Source organism: Martes martes, assembly GCF_963455335.1.
Source record: "Martes martes genome assembly, chromosome: 15".
Classification (NCBI taxonomy): Eukaryota; Metazoa; Chordata; class Mammalia; order Carnivora; family Mustelidae; genus Martes; species Martes martes.
In genome coordinates, this window is record NC_137903.1 from 60,506,462 (window position 1) to 60,518,804 (window position 12,343).

Sequence of the window (12,343 nt, forward strand, 5' to 3'; positions counted from 1 at the left end):
GCCTCCTCACAGAGGTGCCCCGAGTTTCACTTCCAAATAATACTTCCCACCGCTTTGTCTCCACGCACTCCCTCCCTCCAGTGCGCGTCCCTATTTCAATTCCCAGACACTCTTGAACTTTTGCACACGCTGCCGGTGTGGGCCCGCACAGAATAATCAGTGTATTAATTCCACCCGGAGAGAGTGGGGTTTTTCTAACACAATCTGCGCAACCTGAACTCTTTCCTTCAGAAACACTTTGCCTTTAAAAAGAAACTCCCAGCATGAACCTCATAAGAAGCGACATGTAACAGACAGTGCATGTGGCGCTGGGCATGCCGCTCAGAATTAAAAGAGAATTTTTTACTTTGTTTCTTCGGTGCCATGTGCATAATGTACATGTGGACGAAACTGACATCAGACATTTAAAGCAAAAAGGGATGGGGGAGGGGATGTGATGGTGGCGGGAAAGAAAATGTGTTGATAAAAACAGTAACTTCTGTTAATCTACATTTTTCAGTTACTGTCTTAATTAAGAATGTTAGGAAATATGTTGCAGTTTAATTGCATTGTTTCAAGAAATTCTAATGCTGACAAATTTGGGCCCATGTACACTTGGACGGTGAAAGGGATTAAAGTGGTAATTTCTTCCAATTGGGAGATAACAATTAAAATTATACCTCCTCCTCTGCACCCCTCCTTCCTCCCTCCACATCCTACATTCAGAAGACAAAGTAAAAATAGCCTAACACTTAAGGTATTCTACATGAAATGAGCCCCAGGTGGGGGCGACACAAAGGCAGGTGTTTTTAACCTGTGTATATGAGATAAGAATGATTTTTTTTTTAATACAAAGAAGTCACAAAAATGAAATAGCACTTTATCCGAAATTTCTGGGTGTCAGTCGGTATCCTTGCAGCAAATCATTATTTATGAAAGAAATCAGTAACGATCTCCAAGTGATTCCCAAATGACCCCGTGTCAGACAGTAAAAATCGTTTGCCTCAGCCGTGAGTGAGTATACAAAAACGATGACAGCGTGAAGACACGTTCAGATTTCTAGACCCCGGGCCCTTTCCTCCCACCGGAGCCCAGTCATACATGCTCTAGGCTGCCTTTCTTTTGTGTGTGTGTGGGGTGGGGAGCCTTTGCATCATTACCCAGCAAAATAAACTACGATGTATTTTCATTGCTCAAAGCACCTTTGATAGAAATTGTAGTAGACAAGGTAGCTTCCTATTTCCCAAGCTTACACTTTTGTGACCTCTTACTTGCTCCCATTCTCTGGGGCCTGTCCAGTTGGGCTCCCCATCTGTCATCACGGAGGTGATGACTCAAACCATGAAGGAGGTGTTCGGGTCCCCTGCTCTCCGATCCCACAGCGTGCGGACGCAAACCAGGCACTGACCACAGACTCCCACTGAACCGTCCAGCTAGGTCATCAAACTGGCTTGATCATTTGGCCAGATAAATCGACCAGTTTTTTTACTGAATCAGATATTCATCCCACCTTCCGGGAACCACAATGTAGGATACACCGTGGCGCCCTGAGTTGGTCACCCGTCCCATTGAGGAGGCTGACCCAACTCTCCAGCAGCTAGAGATGCTGCATTGTACACAGAGAGGCTCTGAAATGACAATAAAAGAAGATCTGTTGGCCCTAGAATGCAGCTGAAATGCCCAAAGAGCTTGGCCAAGACAACAACTCCAAAGATTTGCTCTCGCTGGGAGGTCTCCCGGCTCTTTCTGCCTCCATCTCTCCAAACAAAAAGGGACAGAGAATTTGACCATAGATAAAATACTGCCAGTGGGCCCCCAGATTCACAGTGTGTCGACTCTTAAACTTATATTTACGTTTTGTATCAGGGAGTAGAGTCCGGAGGTCACTGAAAGTGCTCAGTAAATGGCATGTGTGACGGAAAAGTCCAAAGAATCCACTGCTAAGGAATTAAGACAATTTTTTTTTTAAATGCCACACGCGAGATCCAAAAGAGCAAAGGGACAATCTCTTATGTGCTCCCTGGGACCACATAAAACTCTGAGCTGACCTACTAAGGAATGAAAAAGTTTCATCTCCTGGGGTTTCTGGAAATTCTGGTGGGAGGACACAAGCCCTATGAGCCTGGCAACCTCCTGGGCAAGAGGGGGAAGGTGGGTAAACCTTTGTCAGGAGGTGCGGCGGGCGGGGGGCACTGCTCCGGGACGCCCCCCCCACACACACACAGAGGACCCTGGGGGCGTGGGGGGAGACCATCCAAAGCAGGACCAGAGCCTTATTAATTCCCAGGTCGGAGAGAGAGGAGAGTCCAGGCAGACGTCCAGGCGGGGAGAGCCGGGAGCATAATTCAGAGTTGCAAAGTTCTGAGTCAATTCTGGGAGTTCGAAGAACACTAAAAGAAGAATACAGAACACTGGGGGGGGGGGGGAAGGGAAGCAGTACCCGCCCGAGGGCCGATTGCCTCTCCAGCAGCGGCAAGGCTGTTCCTGGGCTCGCAGGACCATTTGTTCCATTACACAGTCTCCTGAAGCCATTTAGAGAGAGCTCGAACAACTGCGTGCACCAACACGACACATGGCTTCCCAGCCCGCCTCCTTGCTGATCCAGACGCTCCAGCCATCTTTCTTTAAGATGCCATATGGTTGGCAGAAGCCTGTAGATCTCGCAGCACATCTGCTTGTACGTTTCTTCTTCCCCTCCATCCCCCTAACAAAAGAGGGGCAGGGAGACAGAGCGAGAGGAGGGCATGCGTGTGTACCCCTGCCCACAGAGAGTTATTTCTTTGGAGGTTGCCTAAGGAAACAAAACTATGAAAGGGATGATCGCAAATTATTCAGGACTCGCTCGGTTTTTTAACGTGACAACATGGCGATTTGTTTGCTTGTCATGATTTTAAAACCAGATTAGAAAAACAAAGGATGGCCCGGCTCCCTTTTTCCAAATGCCCGATGACTTGCAAACCACTTCAGAGCTCTCCCTCCGGAAATCCTGGTGATGCTGCCTTGCCCCCCGGAGAGGGACAGCACCCTTGCCTGAAGCTATTCCTCCGCTCCTTTTCGGTCAAGGAAGACAGACAAGCTGCGAAACTAGCAGATACCCAGAGCCCGCTTTGTTAGCAAGCACGGCGCGGCTGTATGCTAATGAGCCGGCACCGACACACGGCTTTTCGGTATGATGAGCAAAGATTGTTGACACTGTTGAAATCCTGGCTCTCCTGGCCTGTGAGCGCCCGGGCTGCCTCCTTGGAATCCGGCCCCCAGAAAGACAGGCTGCAAAAAAATAATACATTCTACTCTCCTGATGACTGAAATCTGGCCATTTGTAACTTAGAGCAGTTGGGAGTGGGGGAGGGGAGCGGGGACTGGGCGAATATTCGAAAATATTTGATCAGGCCTGGGATCAGAAAGACACAGGTGAAAATGATGGGTTTCTTCCAGACTAAAAAGTTGAAGCCGGTGGACGCATGTGAGCAATTGGGGCCAGGACGCTGGAGAGCGGGGGCGAGGGGCAGGCAGGACAGCCCCTGTGACATGGGGACAGCTGGTACCTTCCCTCTGCAGATGGGACAGCCCGACTGGGGGCACCCCTCTGCCCCAGGGGAAAAGCTAAGTTTCCAACCTTCTTGTTAATGTGTTTGAGCCATGTACTGGTTGACCACGTGTGGTTTCCCAAGTCCGTGGAAATGAGACATGGGAAAACAGCGCCCAAATAGTCCACTGTCTCGATAGCTGACCTTTTTTTTCTTCGTAAGTCAAAGAAGGGTGGCAAAGGAACTCCACGGTTTAAGCGCCCAGCGCGTGAAATGAGATATCCCTTTACCTGCCCGGAAACTCTAAGGGACGTGCATTAGTCTTTGGATTTCATAGGCTGAGGCTTAGGGAAGATTAAAAAAAAAAACAGCAGAAGTTCAGCAAGCCTGTGCTTGCTGCCAAACCCCAAAGCCACGCCGATGTCCTGAAGTCCAGTAGGCTCCAGGTGTGAAAGGACGCTGTCCAGACACGCTACCCACCTCCCACCCGCGCTGGGGATCTGCCCCGGGGTGCCCACCTGAGCGGACCACCTTCGGCCACGAGCAATAAAGTAGTTCAAATTCGTAGGCAGGAGGGGAGGGAGGGGGGCACCAAGCTGTAAATTCCGTTTACTTGTAATCTACACTATGAATGAAAATTCATGTAAGTGAAATGTAAAAACATGAGGAGCGACTAAAAAAGCATTGAATGTTATGTTGAAAGTTTCAGAACGCAGCCATTCAAAAAGTGTGCCCTTCAGATCGTCCCCCTTGGGGATGGCGCGAGTCTTCCGACCACACAACCACTGCCCAGGTCCCCGGGACGCGTTCCTTCTGGAACTCTCTTCCCTGCCCTGGGCTTCATGACTGGACACAGACACAAGTCTGTGAGTGTGTAACAGATGCCTTTCATCAAAATCGTTCTTTTCAATAGAAAATACACGCAGCACATGTTCTATCACTCAGTGATGGCACCGCCACTCAGACTAGATGCTGGGAGCCTGATTCTTTTTTTCTTTTTCTTTTCATTTTATTTTTTGGGGGGAGTCCGATTCTGTTACCAACAGGAACAATCAGCTGTATTGACAGTTCTGTTGTTACCATTGAGATGGGGCTATGAGAATGATGACTCTGAATTTAAAAAAAAAAAAAAAATCTAGGTTTAAATCTGAGCCGGGTCCCAGGCAAATTCTTCTAAGCTTGTTTCATTTCCAGTACTCTACTACCTCCCAGGACTATTTGGAGAATTAGAGACGGTGTGTAAAGTGCCTGGCACTTAGTAGATTCTCAGTAAGTGAAAATACAGTTATTACTAATATTTTCAATAAAGTGTTTCAGAGCGTATACAAGGTGTTTCCACATACATGTGCTTACCTAGCTCTGAAAACAGCCCTGGAATATAGGAAGTGTTTCTTCCACCAAATGAATGAAGATTCAATAATAAAATAGCAGTGGGGCCCCTGGGTGGCTCAGTCGGTTAAGTGTCTGCCTTCAGCTCAGGTCATGATCTTGGGGTCCTGGGATCCAGTCCCACTTTGGGCTCTCTGCTCAGCGGGGAGCCTGCTTCTCCCTCTGCCTGCTGCTCCCCCTCCCCCTGCCCCTGCTCTCTCTTTCAAATAAATAAATAAAATCCTGTAAAAAATAATAACTAAAGCAATCAACAATATGAGCTTTTATTATTGTACTGGGGCCTGTTCTCTGTGCAATTACTGTGCTAAGTGCTCTTCTGGCGATTTTTAAATTGTCAACATCAACCTTTTAAAGAAGGGATTATTGCTACTATCGTGAACCTCATTTTATCAGAGATGCCACCAATATCCTGCCTAACTCGCACAGGAAGTGGAGAGCTGGAAGGTGATCCCAGGGTCTGTCTTCTGGACCCAGGGTCCAGATAACAGCTATAATATAGTGCAGGCAGGACTAAAAGCCAGATTTGCTTAAAATCTGGTGCTCCTTTGTCTCTACCACGTTGTCCTTGGGAGGAACTTACTACTGGACATCTGATGAGGAAGTTTCCTAGCATAAAACCGCTTGTCTCCACCAAATGTCCGTGTCTGCTAGGAAATTCTACAGGGTCCGTGGTTCCCGTGTGTTCACGTACATTTCCACAGAGCTGGAATGCTGGGTGCTCCCGACAGCACAGGGAAAAGTAAAGCAGGACATGACAGGTGCATTTGAATGCACTACACACAGAAACACACACCGACAGAGCTGTCATTAGCTGTTTGGAATCTAGTGTAACATCACTGAGACTGTCAGAAATTCCTTATCAAGAGAACCGTCTTCAAATACTGATTAACTATCAGTAGAACACTTCTAAATCCAAATTCTCTGCTAGGGCTGCTCGAACATTTGGAGGCTGCTGATCGGATGCTGCTGTCGAGACTAGGGAGCTGGGGAGCACATATGTGCCCGAGCAGACTGCTCTCCCCACGCAAAGCCCTGAGCTCTTCCTGAGAACCTCTCCTCTGGGGCAGCGGGACCCCTGGATCTGTCATCTCAGGTGAGTTGTGCCCCCGACCTCTGCTCTGCTCTCTCCCTCCCGTGACTGGACCTGGACTGATTTCTGAAGGCACTGTTGCATGGCTGACTTCAACCCAGTTCAAAACGGAATCGGATTTTAAGCAACCAACCATCTACCTTTGCTTTCACTGCGATGCTTCCAAATTCATAAATCTTTGGTCACATTTCTAGTCAACAGTCAACAGCAGCTTCCGGGAGGGTCTGAGCAGAAGAGATTATGAACGGAGATGTGGTACTTGGGATTGAGTGCAGGAGAAACACAACGTGCCCCACGGGTTTCAAACATAAAGGATCTAAGTCTTTCACGAGTATTCTGGAATGCATTCTTTGTGAGGGAGCACTCTGGATCTGTCGGGGGGGGGGGGGGAGGCTGGCATATTCACGGTCCCCCTGAAAGCGAGACCAGGTTCCCAGAGGCAGACCCTGTGCACTGTTTGTCCTTCGTTAATTTCAGCAGCCGGAGGAGTCCTGGATTACAGCCCGAGAACACCAGCACCGCTTTATTCTGCCTTAGCTGAAGGTGTGTGGAGGACCTCCTCGACACCCACCACCCGGGGGGCACAGTGTGAGCTCTGACTACGTTGTTCTCTGAGCAACTCACACAGAGACCGCTGGTTGAGAACCTTCTATGCCCCCCCGGCACTGTTCGGTACATTTCTGGGTAAGAACTCAATGCGGTCCTCTTAAGAACACGGCGAGATACAGAACGCCATTGTCATAAGTTTACAGATGACACGTTGAGGCCCCGTGAAGCAGCCTGCCCCAAACCACACAGCCCAGAAGCCGACGGAGCCGGTATTTGAGGCCAAGCCGTCTGGGTTCGGAACACACGCCCCTAACGACCGGTCCGTCCCATGACCCTCACTGAGCAGCAAAGGGTACGCCTCGCAGCCTACCAGCCACGGGAGCTTGGCACTACCTAGCCTCTGTGCCCAGAGTTCTTCAGGGTAAAGCGTAACTGTTCCCACACTTGTCCCACCTGTCTGTCGCACAGGACGTGGGGAGACTTTGCCTGACATTCGTGATCTCCCGCACGAGCTTCTCGGCGGGCCTGAGTGGGTTGCGAGCTCTTTGAGGAGGGGACCCGTGTCTGCTGCACTTGGGCTGCCCCCGGGGCCAGAGCTCACAGTGGGCTGTGACTACCTCGGGGTCCGCAGACGGAAAGCCAAGGGGCTCCGGCTTTGCCGGCTGAGCAAGGGGCGACGGGCGCGTTCACCCTGCATTTGTCTCAGACGAAAGGGGAAGGCGGCGGGATCAGCCGCCCCCACGGAGTACGGCGGGCCGGGCCGGCCTGCAGTAAGCGAGGGGAAGCAAGGGCCGTCTTCTCTTCTCGAAGCCCCAGGGTCAGCTCTGTGGTCTGCCCGTGGTGCTCGGGGGCCCGAAAACCACTATCACGGCAAGGGAATGAACGCGGCTAACGTGACGGGAGACGAGATTAGATCTAAAACGGAGACGCTGCCTTTCCAGAGAGAGAGAAAATTGTTAATACAAATGAACAGCTGTTTGGGAAGAAAACATTATTTCCCAAACCCAGACAAAGCTCTATTTATTACATTTCAGAGACACTTAAATTATAGTGTCTGAAAGCTATCCCATCACGGGTATCTGTGACACCTAAATTATCCCCCAAATCTGAGAGGTTAAGCCACAATAAGGGCATTGCTGTGAGAGAGACTTACAGAGAGAAAGTTCCTCTTTTTCCTCAAAGGAGCAGGTGAATAAACTCAGTGTGGAGCATAAGCAAATGAGTACTAAATTCCAGCACTAAACTTTCTGGAAATCCAATAGAATCTCAGACTCACAATCCATTCCAAGATGCTAATGTACGCTGTTTAACAATCTGAATGTGTCGTTCCCTATTCCCACTGGCCCCTTTATATCCTAGTGTTCACGTGGGCTCTCCTGGCGCTCTACTGCACCGAGCTCTGGGCCTGCCCCGGGTGCCCCACAGAAGTCCTGGAATGTTCTCTGTGCTCACTGTGCCGGGCCAGTCCTGCTACGGGAGGTGCTGGACATGGCATCAGCCCTGACCCTCCCCCCTACTCTGACCCCGCCAGGGGAGACCGGGGCTCGCCCCCACCCTTTCCACGGACTTAGCTGTGTCTGACCACCTCGGGGCATTTCTGGAGAGTAGATTGGCACATTCTGGGAAAAAATTCTGGCTAAGGGGGGAAAATTAGATTTAGTTGGGTCTAGGGCAAGTTAGGCAATGGGTCACACGGCCAGATGAGGAGGCGAAATCCATAATCTCCTGAGATGCTGACAGGATTTTCCGTCTCTGCTCCCTTACGTGGGGTGACTTGAACTCAAAGGCCAAGGGCCACCCAGCAGTGTTTACCCCCTCTGCAAGCATACGTGCTTCTCTCCTTTCTTCAGCTTCTTGTTCTGTTCTACCTTACTCCCAACACACCTTGTGGGGTGTTGTTCAGCTTAGTAAGTTAGCAAAGGCTTGAGATTTCTCGAAGGAGAGGTGTTATGGTGTTATGTAAATACACAGTATTATTTTGTCTTTATTCCAGCATTACTGGTTTGAAATAGTTCAGTGTGTGTAAATATGTTTAATAATGTGTATTAATTAGATTTTTTTAGTAATTCCCTGGCATCCCAGTTAGCTAAGGGGTAGCAGGCTTACTTGTACAATGAACTATTAAGGACAGTCTCAGACAACTATCCACTGGTCTTTGTCTCAAGCAAATCGACTGGTAGAATCCACTCAGTGCTTGTGGTCATGTGCTTGGAGACAAGACGGAATCACCAAGTTGTGACCTCCCGTGAAAACAAAGGGGCAGGTTCACCACCTATCAACCAGCCCAACCCAGAGAAGGGGAATGCGCGTGCAAGCTCCGCGTAAACGATTAGTAGGACCGAAGAGTCCAAGTGTGCAATATTCAGGAAGAAAAAATAGTTTAAGTACCACTGACACCAGCATGTGCTTTAAATGGAAGTTTCCAAAAACAAGTATTACTCTGAAGGTCAAGTGTCCATCAGGGTCATGTGAACTCTTGCTAGTGACTTTTGTTCCCCTCTATGAATACCATTTTGTCCAACCCTGTCAGCAATGTCAGGTCAAGAAGATCTGACCTTGGCAACCCAATTATCTTTTTTTTTTTTTTAAGATTTTATTAATGTATTTGAGAGAGAGGGAAAGAGAAAGAGAGAGCACAAGCAGGGCCAGGGGCAGAAGGAGAAGCAGACTCCTTGCTGAGCAGGGAGCCCAACGCAGGGGTCGATCCCGGGACCCTGGGATCCTGACCTGAGCTGAAGGCAGACGCTTAACCGCTGAGCCACCCAGGGGCCGCACAGTCCAACTGCCCTGACAAGGCTCTGAATAAAGGGTTATTTCCAGCCTTCTCTCTAGACAAGAGTCACCTACACCTGCTGGCTCTCCTAGGAACACTGAGAGTTCACACTGGTTACACGGACAGGTATTTCCAGGAGATACGGCTTTTTAAATATCCTGTGTGGGCATGTGCCCATGTGGCAGAACGGTCTCGTTATCCTCCCCATCACAGATGGCAGAGAGTACCTCCCATGCAAATGGAGTCAAAAGCACAGGCTCTCGAATTATCATAAAGATGGGGAGAAGGTGTCAATGAATTACTGAAAAACTCACAAAACTCATCATCTGCTGGGTTAAATGAGTAGTGTTACCATAGAGAACAATTTTTGTTATGTATATTATTTTCTCCCTCCCAAGTTAAAAATCTGCTCAGAGACCCACACTGTGATTGGGTTGTGCTCTACGGGCATTCTAAGGAGTGTGTGAGTCAGGATGGTGTTGGCTAGACCGTCACAGGGACACTCCAGGCTGGCGGCCAGAGCCTCTGGGAGGTCCAGTGAGGCACAGAACCATGCCTGGATATGGCGAATGTAAGGGAGTTCAGGCCGAAGTCACGTGCTGCTTCTCATCTTAAGTCTAAAACGATTTTCCAAAGTGTGGAATCCATAGAATCTTATTAGAAAAAGTGCCTTTTTGCCTTTTTTTTTTTTTTTTAAACTCTCTGCATACACCCTGCTCTCCTTAGGAGACAAGAATCACTCCTCTGCAAAGCCTGATCCGATCCCCCGTCCCTGTTCCTTCTTCCGTGTTTCACATCACGGCTCATACAGCATCAGAACCGCGTCCAGCAAGAAAGCTCCGTCCCTTGTGAGCAGCAGCTGGTTCTCACAGGTACCCACGATGTCCAGTCCAGAGCCTGCCATGGGTAGGGGTTGAATCAAAGAAGGAACTGTCATGCCAGCCCTCACAGACGGCACTCATAAAGCACCTACTGGCCTGAAATCAGATGGCATCACAGTGTAAATTTAAAGATTTGTTCACCTTCTCTACGTAGGGAGCTTTTAAAGAACCAGTGGCCAGAGCTGCCATTTCCAACTTCAGCCAAAGTAGAGGACTAGTGGCATTTGTAGAAGTCATGCTCTTTCTCCCTTCCGAAGAACGTGGGCTTTTTTTTTCCCTAAAAGAAAACCCGATGAAAGATAGGGCAATGTCTCCGTGCAGAGAAGGCCTTGGGGACTTTCTAGGAAAACCATCTCATTGGCAGCAGCTGGAGACCCAGCTAAAGCTCTTTAAATACCATACGCGCTAGAGATGCTCGTGTGTTCCAGCCGACCGAGCGGCGGGGACTTGAGCGCTGCGGGAAGAAAAGACCACAACGTCCAGCGGCTCAACAGACATTTACCCGACACCTACAACGTTCTCTTCCCTGGGTACTGAGACATGTGGGAGAACAACACCGATAGGATTTCACTCCAAGGAGGTCACGTTGTTGTTGGACTTGCGGGAATTATGCCAAGATGCTTCTGGGAAAGTGCGAGGAGCAAAACCCGGCTGGTGGAAAGGAGGCAAAGTCAAATCCGACCTCCTCGGACTGAGATTGAGGGAATCACTTAGTGATGTCACGGAGATGACGTGACTCAGCTTTGTGTAAACAGCATCCTGAACGCGTTTTCTTTGAGCTCCGGCCACAGCGACTACCCAAATGTATTAGATACCGGCCCCTCCCCTCACAGAGGTCACAGGGCTTCTAGAAAGACACCCTGCACACGGGAAAGGAAGGCAGCGAACAGGTGTGTGAGGGGCGGGCCTGGGTGCAGGCGCGCGGTCTTCGGCTTCGGATGAATTCATTCAAGAAAGCTACTCTGTTGACGCCACAGCATCGTGTACTGCTGATGAACAAAAAAAGGCACAACGGTCCATTTATATGCCCCAATAACCCTGAAATAGAGGAACTAAAATGGACCGTCTCACTGGTAACAAAGGTTTCAGTGCAATCAGTTTCAAAACACAGCAGATTGGTAACGTACTTCCAATCTGGCTGGACGTGCCAAGAAAGAGAAAGTGTTTCCCATCGAAGCACATTCTTTGGAGACTAAGAAAATGGACTTTTAAACCCTCTCAAGGACTCCGCTAGTCATGCCACAGACAGTCAGCAGGAACTGCTGGCTCCTGGAGCCACACTGCGGGACTGCAACAGAGACAGCAGAGCCGCCGCCTTCCCCAACCAGTGCGCGTGGGATCCCGAGGCCGGGGACACCTTGTCCACCACAGCCGGGAACAGTCAGGCTGACCCACTGCACTTTCTCTTTGATCAACCTTATATCTGACTGTATTTTAGTAAATTATCCATGTAGTTGTATTTTGACAGCTCTCTTTACAGCAGTAAAACAAAATGTGTGCATCGCAAATGGCAAAGATTCAAATTTCAGCTATGTTTATCCAAAATAGCACTGAACTGCTTCTGTACTTATGCTATACTGCCTACAGCTTTACGGAAGGGAAGACAGATGGGATGAATTTAGCAGGGAAACAGCTGTGGCTTGAAGAAGAGACAAGCAAAAGTTTTGCTATCAGGCTTCATTATGTATCAAGGTACCAGTAAAATGTGTATCCGTAAGGCAGCCAAAAAAGTGTTTTTCATTTGACTAGTGATAATTACCCTTTCTCAACAGCTGACAATGTTCTAAGTGGCATTAAATAGGTATAATAATTAGGCAATAAGCTACAACAGGCAATGCCTTTCTGGGAATCGCGGCTCCCCTCAGGTGAGCTAGCAGGCGCAGGCCGGGCGCTACGGCCTTCAACCCCCGGGGAGACGCAGCGAGCCCGCCGAGTGGGCTGGGGGAGCGCACGCAAATAGGACACGGGACAAAGAACCCCCCCAGGTGAGACCAGACAGCGGGAGCTTCTCGGCGTGACTGTGACGTCACCGAAAGAAAGTCACACACTCATCCCCCCAGCCTTGTCATCGGACTCTTCATGATTAACGTGCCCCCTTGGCCCTTTGGCCCCCCACCCCCTCACCGCCCCCAGACCTACAATTCCTCCAGCTCCT

The 12,343-nt window shown here is 49.4% G+C and overlaps 1 protein-coding gene across 4 annotated transcripts in view; it reads right to left on the reverse strand.

The window, feature by feature from the left end:
- The window catches only part of SDCCAG8 (SHH signaling and ciliogenesis regulator SDCCAG8), a 228,077-nt gene that overhangs the window by 22,338 nt on the left and 193,396 nt on the right, over positions 1-12,343 (reverse strand). The window lies entirely within an intron of this gene.